We start from the raw sequence: 8,764 nt of genomic DNA on the forward strand, positions 1-8,764 counted from the left end.
ATATTAATGGCATTTAACATAAATTAATTTCATAGTTTAATATTATAATGGCTCCCCATATTTCTCATGTTGCATAAGTCAACACACATCTCTCACTTGTACCCTATCCCAATTCACTCCAGGTGAGTCTTGGTAACTGAGATGCTAAGACATGCCCATGGTTATGGCCATTCTGTTCCATCAGCAATGGGTATTGTCGCCATCTTTCCAGTGAGTAATTTGATTCCAGAACTACATCCCAATAATCTGCACCTTAAGGGTCACTCTGGTATGAGGCATCTTAGTTTGAGTTTTCCAGGAAACAAACCTTGCGAAAAAGATTCAAGTGCAAGTATTGGTTGATAATAGTTTATATTTGGGAAGCAACTAAAACACTGATAGGGAAGTTAGACGTGAGATAATGAATGGAAATAAATTAATACTCTCTGGTAGGAGTTTCCTATATTTATTTTGGGAGTGACGGTATAAGGGTGTGTATTAATTTTGGTGATTTAGGAACATGGTAATCAGTTTTTATCTCTTCTAGTGGTTACCTTTTGGATTATATATAGTATATATCTGTTTATTGAGCTATTTAAGGTGTTAATGAGAAGATCACTGCAGTGGTCAACTGAGCACTGCTGATGCTAGAGATCTCTGGGTGCCAGTGCATGAAACACAGGAATCAGAGTAATCTCACCTGAGAGGGCCTGAGTCAAGAAATGTGTACATAAGCCAGTCTTTGGTTGACAGCTGTTCCTGAAAAGTGTTCATTTTATGCCACTTCTGGCTTGTTGGGAAGGTAGAAAAGTGGCGGGAAGAGAAATCCTCACACACACACACACACACACACACACAAATCCACACACAAAAACCTTCGGTGTTAGCGGTTGAAGATGGAACTGAAGTGCACTGAAATGACAAGAGAGAGGCACAAACAGAGTTGCTATATTGATCATTGTGATAAATGGAAATAGCTTTAGTCTGTACTTTATCTAGGGCCTATCATTTAGTCAGGAGCTGATTTTAACCTTCTTTTTCTCTGCTAGTAATTGGAGGAAAAATTACACCATGCACTGACCCTGCCCAGTGAGAAAGTAACCACCTTTCACAAATGAGTGTGTGTGGGTCAGGAGAATATACAAAGCTGATTCAAATAAACTGCTGGGAATATCGATATTCATATTTTGGCTAAAAGAAATGAGTTTCTTCTTGTTCCGTGGTTGGGGAATAGTATTATTACTTATGTTTTTGCAAAAGAGTGGCAGTAAAGAGAATTTAAAAGTTTGGAGAAGACATTCATAAAATAGAAGTTTTGGTCCTAATTTGTGAATCTTTTCTGTGAATGGCTATACTATACATGCTATTTAAAGTGTACTTTTATAATACAGTATGATTGTGCATGGTACAAAATTCAAATAGTACACTAGGAAATGTAAACAAGATAAGCTTCCTATCCATTCCAAACAGAATTTATGTTGTATTTTTTGAGAACTGTTTTTTTGCATATAGAAACATGTATAAGTGTATGTGCATGTGTAGACTCTGAAAAGTTATACAAATGAGAGAGTGGACTTCCACTGAAGTTATAGCATGCTTGAATGATCTATTGCACCAATACTTGCTTATGGAAATAAAGGGAAGTGACAGGGGAAAGAAGTAGAGGAGTGGAGGAGGGGATTGAGGCCAAAGGGGGCTCTGACCACATACAGATATTGCACAGACTATTTACAGATTGTTTGGTTTACGTTGAGAGCTATAGCTCCACTTTTGTGTGGCAGAAAAAAATGAGATTTCAATAATTCTTTTGGCATTTTTTGTTTTTATTATGTATTCTCCTTATCAATGGACAGAGACTAGCTAATTTGGCCATGAGAAGAAAATTGCAGAGACAGAACTGCCCTCAGAGGAGATATATGCATCTCTCTTAAAAGTACCATTCCCCTGAGATCTCTGTAGTTAACTTTACTGGGTCTACTAGAGGAAGAAGAGTGAAGGAAAAATATCCAATCACCCAAAAAAACTTTATAATGACAACAGTGTGATTGCTTAGAAGTTCCTGTACAAAAAATTAAAAGCAACTGGGATGTTTTATTCATTTCACAGTGTTTATTTTCTTCCTCATTTCTCTTTAGAGGGAAAATAACATAAATTCAAAAAGATTCCAGTCTGAAGCACAAATATCGCCTGCATAACAAAAACATCTTAACTTTTTCTGCACATTATTATTCTCTTATGGGTTAAAAAGAAAGAATTTTTTATTTTTCTTAGAACTCTGTAATGGCAAATGTGCAAGAATTTTAAATTTTTCTTTTACATTCCTATGATTCTTCAAAGTATTAACTTTGTATATATTTGAGTTATTTTCTAAAAACTGCTCAATCTGAAATCAATTACATTGGCTATTTGGCTTTGCACAATAGGGAGAAAATAATTGGTTTGTTTACTATATAGAGCGACTAAGAAAAAAGCTAATATTAATTGCTACCAATTCTATGATAGGCTTTAATATTTATGAAGGTATGAGTAATATTCATTTGAAGTTGTAAAAGAAAGCATAAATCTTAATTGTAGTTCATTTCATCTTAAAATGAAACTATACATTTTTGGATCTTGTTTTCATCACATAATAGAAACCAATATTTATTTTCTTTGAAGTACTTTTATGACCTTGAGTATTTTGTATAGATACTTTCTTAAAATTCCTGCTTAAAGTTAACATCTAAAACAGTTATGCCAATGAAGTCTTACTCCAGGTAATATCTGTATCTAAAAGATGAGTGCTCACCATTCCAGTAGCTTTGTTTTGGTGCTGTTCATCCTGTGATGTTGAGACAAATATATAAAAAAGTAGAAGGAATTCAGGGATATGATTACCCAAAAGGGAAACTTTTCTGTCTCAATTTGAATTGTGTTGATAATGAGGTGTTTGCAAGATGTTAAGTATGCTCATATTTTGTATGCTACTAGATCTGGTAAACAACTTCAGCACTTTCAGGCTACAAAATCAATGTGCAAAAATCAGTAGCATTTCTAAACACCAATAACATCTAAGTTGAGAGCCAAACTAAGAATGCAGTCCCATTCATAATAGCCACAAAAAGAATAAAATACCTAAAAATACAGCTAACCAGGGAGGTGAAAGATCTCTACAATGAGAATTGCAAAATGCTACTGAAAGAAATCAAAGACGACATGAACAAATGGTAAGGCATTCCATGCTCATGGATAGAAAGAATAATATTGTTAAAATCACCATACTACCCAAAGGTATTTACAGATTCAATGCTATTCCTATCAAGCTGCAAATGACATTTTTCATAGAATTAGAAAAAAAAAATTCTAAAATTTATTTGGAACCCAAAAAGAGCCCAAATGGCCAAAGCAATTCTAAGCAAAAGGAACAAAGCTGGAGGCATCACATTACCTGACTTTAAACTATGCAACAAGGCATTAGTAACTAAAACAACATGGTACTGATACAAAAAACAGACACATAGCAGATGGAATAGGTTAGAAAAACCGGAATTAAAGCCACACACCTATAACAAACTAATCTAAATGAAGTCAAAAATAATAAGGAATAAGGAAATGATTGTGTTCAATAAATGGTGCTGGGATAACTGGCTAGTCATATGCAGAAGATTAAAACTAGACCCCTACATTTCAGAATCTATAAAATCAACTCAAATATGGATTAAAGACTTAAATATAAAATCTCAAACTATAAAAATCCAAGAAGAAAACCTAGGAAATATAATTTTCAACATCAACCTGGGCAAAAACTTCCTGATGAAGATTCCAAGCTTCAGATTCCTTGAGGTGGTTGGTGCCAATTTACTGAAAAACTCTTTAGGGAAATCTCTCTTGTGTGCTTTGCAAAATTGAGTCGATGAACTCTTTTTTAAAAGTGCTATTTGTTGCCCAGGCTGGAGTGCAGTGGCCGCATCTCGGCGCACTGCAACCTCTGCCTCCTGGGTTGAAGCAGTTCTCCTTCCTCAGCCTCCTGAGTAGCTGGGACTACAGGCATGTGCCACCATGCCTGGCTAATTGTGTATTTCTTTAGCAGAGATGGGGTTTCTCCATGCTGGTCAGGCTGGTCTCTAACTCCCGATCCCAGGTGATCTGCCCACCTCGGCCTCCCAAAGAGCTGGGATTACAGGCATGAGCCACTGTGCCCGGCCTCAAAAATGGTAATTTTTAAAGAGAAAAAGAGTGACATTTTTCTTTATGATTTTTTTCTTTATGGTTCCATTTATCACTACATAGCAGTTCTAGTGATATAATTTCTTTTTTTTTTTTTTTTTTTTTTTTTTTTTTTTTTTTTTTTTTTTTTTTTGAGACAGAGTCTTGCTCTGTCGCCCAGGCTGGACTGCAGTGGCCGGATCTCAGCTCACTGCAAGCTCCGCCTTCCGGGTTTACGTCATTCTCCTGCCTCAGAGCAGCTGGGACTACAGGTGCCCGCCACCTCGCCCGGCTAGTTTTTTTGTGTTTTTTTAGTAGAGATGGGGTTTCACCGGGTTAGCCAGGATGGTCTCGATCTCCTGACCTCGTGATCCTCCCGTCTCGGCCTCCCAAAGTAGTGATATAATTTCTATTTGACTTTCTGGTAAAGCATCATATTTTTCCATTTTTTCCCTGTAATATGTACTTGTTTCTTGGTTACAGACATCCATTTGCTCTGTGTTTACAATGGTACTCTGATTTACCTTTAGAGCATTATCTCTCACCTACAGAATACAGTTTTAGAGGCACCGTGACTGTCATTGCCTTCCTACAGCATGGTATAGACAAATACCTAAGCTAAAATTATTTCTCCCTGGCCTTTGAATTGTAAGCAGAGTGACACAGTAGGAAAATTGTTGAGATTCATTCATTTCAGCTGGGTCCCCTGATTGTACAACCTCTGCCATAGGGACACTAAAAGCTGTCTTGGCTCTTATTCTGTTTATACTATGTTTCTATCACCTTCCCACTCATCCTGTGAGCTACCCAGTATTCTTGCAATGAATTTCCTATTTATGCTGCTTGCAGTTCAAGAAATCTGACATATTGCCCAATATTTCTTTGCTGATGAAAGTATTCTATGTGCAGTTAAATTTTCTTTAATGATTTTAAAATCGATTCTAAACTTAGAATTTACTATTTAGCATACCTTAGGAGTTGATTAAATTGTAAATTTATTCTATTTAGGTGTTACTCGCAGATCAAAGCTTTCCTTTTTTTTTTTTTTTTTTTTTTTGTTTTTGAGATGGAGTTTCATTCTTGTCACCCAGGCTGGTGTGCAGTGGCACGATCTCAGCTTACTGCAACCTCCGCCTCCTGGGTTCAAGCAATTCTCGTGTCTCAGCCTCCTGAGTAGTCGGGATTACAGGTGCCCACCACCACGCCCAGCTAATTTTTGTATTTTTGGTAGAGACTGGGTTTCACCATGTTGGCCAGGCTGGTCTCGAACTCCCGACCTCAGGTGATCTGCTTGCCTCAGCCTCCCAAAGTGCCAGGATTACAGGTGTGAGTCACTGCACCAGCCCAAAGCATTCTTAAAGTATGCTTCTTAGATGATCAGTTAACCCAATTCCATTTGTTGAATAATTTCATTAATAATTATCATTAATTGAAACTCCTTGATGTACCAGAGGACCTGATTTAACTAAAGAATATCTGCACAGCAAAAGAAACTACTGACAGAATAAACAACAATTTACAGGATGGGAGAAGATATTTGCAAACTATGCATCTGACAAAAACCTAATATCCATAATATATATGGAACTTAAATCAACAAGTGAAAAACAAATAGCCCTAGTAAAAAGTGAACAAAGGACGTGACAGACACTTTCTCAAAAGAAGACATACAAGCAACCAACAAACATATAAAAACTCAGCATTTTTCTTCAGAGTAATGCAAATCAAAACCACAATGAGATACCATCTCACATCAATTAGAATGATTATTATTAAAAAGTTAGGCCTGGCATGATGGCTCATGCCTATAATCCCAGCACTGTGGGAGGCCAAGGTGGGTGGATCATTTAAGCTCAGGAGTTTGAGATGAGCCTGGGCAACATGGCGAAACCTTATCTCTACAAAAACAAAATCCAAAAACTAGCCAGGTATGATGGCACCTGTCCCTCTCTGTAGTCCCAGTTTCTTGGGAAGCAGAGGCGCGAGGATCACTTGAGCCTGGGAAGTTGAAGCTGCAGTGAGCTGTGTGTTCAAGACACTGCATTCCAGCCTGGGGGATCAAGTGACAGCCTATCTCAAAAGAAAAAAAAAAAAAAGTCTAAAACAACAGATGCTGGCAAGACTGTGGAGAAAAGGGAACGCTGCTACACTATTGGTAGGAATGTAAGTTAGTTCAGCTACTGTGGAAAGCAGTGTGAAGATTTCTCAAAGAACTTAAAACAGAGTTACCTTGTGACTTAGCAATCCCATTGCTGGGTATATATCCAAAGGAAAATGAATCGTTCTACCAAAAAGTCACACACACTCATATATTCATTGTAGCAAAATTCACAAGAACAAAGACACAGAATCAATCTATGTACCCATCAGTGGTAAGTTGGATAAAGAAAATGTGGCACATATACACCATGGAGTACTACACAGCCATAAAAAATGAAATTATGTTCTTTGCGGCAGCATGAATGGAACTGGAGAGCATAATCCTAAGCAAATTAATGTAGGAATAGAAAACCAAAAGCACATGGTCTCCTGCGTAAGTGGAAGCTAAATATTGAGCACACATGGACATCAATATGGGAACAATAGACGCTGTGGACTACTAAAGGGGGCAGGGAGGTCTGGGAGCATGGGTTGAAAAACTACCTATTGGGTATTATGTTCATTACCTGGGTGACCAGATCCATACCCCAAACCTCAGTATCAGGCAATATTCTCATGTAAAACACCTGCACATGTACACCTTGTATCTAAAATAAAAGTTGAAATTAAAATAAAATAAAATGCATTTTATTTTAATAAAATAAATAAATAAAATAAAAAAGACAATGCTGTATAATCCAGAGGATTAGAAGTTCAGGTTTTGAGCATTTAATGTGACGGGTAAGATTTCTCTCTACTGCTATCAAATTCCACTAGGTGAATACCCTATGGGTTGATTAATCCTCTATTCTCATTCAAGGATAAGGAAAGAAAAAACAAATTATACACAAAAAAGCGGGATACTGTATTTGGAAAAGAATCTAATGTGCAAGTTATTAAAAAATAAGAAAAAATGTGTTTGTGTGTGTTTGTATGCTTTTTTTTTTCTACTGAAGCAAGAGAAGAGGATGAATGAAGAACCAGGAGCGACCTACAGTGCATGTGTTGTGATGATGGTTAAGTTTCAGTACACATTACATGAATGAAAAAAAAATAAATGAAAGAAAGAGAATACTTAAGTTGAGAGAACATTTTCCCAAGGACATTGGTATCTAAAAAGGGTGAGATGATTGAGCAGTCATGAATGAACTGATAAAAATTTTTGAAGGCAAAGGTTGAAAATGACTGAAATTATACTTGATTTGACTTCTTCCTCAGAATTATGACATTACACCTTATGTAAATGTTTCCATCTGCATTCCTCTCTTTTGGTTGCAGAGTTTTTAGAAGTAGGGCATTTGGGAAGTGGGGGTCTAAGGTATACTTGTGGCTAATCCTCTAGTGTAGTATGCTTTGGTGGAGCAGTTGCAAAAATTTTACAGTACTTCTTGCTGGGAAATTTTAGCAGTTGTTACATCATTGTGATTTGTTGAGGAGGGAGGTAGAATACAAGTTTAAAAGGAGTACTGTTTCTACTCCATTTTAATTTTAATCCTTTTTGTCATCTTCAAAGAAGAAAAGGTTTCATTAGAATGAAAGTTTAGGTCAGTTTTAAAATCCATTTCTGTCTCTCTGTTTACTCTTTGAGAACACAAAAATAAATGAAATGTATTTATAGAAAAATGAAAATGATTGACATCTAAAACATGACATGGAGGAATATCCATTGTCAGATCTTAACTGGTTAGAATACTGCATTAAAATCTAGCAAAAAGTAATGTGAAATCTTGTAAGATGCACAAAGAGGCTATGATCAAGTTAAATTCGTCTTCAAGTCCAAAGAACTTTATTCTTCTCCTTAGTCCACATTTATAGATGACTGTGCCCTGAGCAGGAGAGAGGTTCTGTACCCCTTCTGGGGGTGGCGTCATCAGTATGGAACACTGCATCACAACAAAGGCGTGAGGTGCGAAAGGGAATGAGATGACTATAAATAAACGCATAATTTGCAGGTGTTTGAGAGCTGCTGTATTTAAGCTAACTTGGACCTTACACAAAATTTATCTGGAATCTCATTGCTTTCTTTGTAGTAGCCTCTTTACTGTTAAATGTGCATTTGAATTGATGGATTCGATACTTCAGAAACAGTATACAGGATTGGATTGGGACATGGAAAGATCTCCTATTATTATTGTAATGTCCCGATAGAATACCACGGTGGTAAAGTAATAATGGAGGCTCTAAATTCAGACATGGCAATATCTTAATCTCCGCACCCTAAGGAAGTAGCAGCTCTAGGACTGCTTCATCATCTTCCACAGAGTTTTGATATCTGGTCTATAAAATGAGGACCACCAAATATTTCTTATCCCTGCTTGGGTGGAAATCAAATGTATGGTCGTTTGTAAAGAACTTGAGGCAGCGTCTGGTAAGTCCTGAATACTTTGCAATTGTTGTTGTCTAATATTCACTGTAGCTTCAAATTTATTGTATCATGAAGCCAGTCACACCCAGTCGTTAG

This window comes from Piliocolobus tephrosceles, chromosome 13, assembly GCF_002776525.5.
Source record: "Piliocolobus tephrosceles isolate RC106 chromosome 13, ASM277652v3, whole genome shotgun sequence".
NCBI classification, from domain to species: Eukaryota; Metazoa; Chordata; class Mammalia; order Primates; family Cercopithecidae; genus Piliocolobus; species Piliocolobus tephrosceles.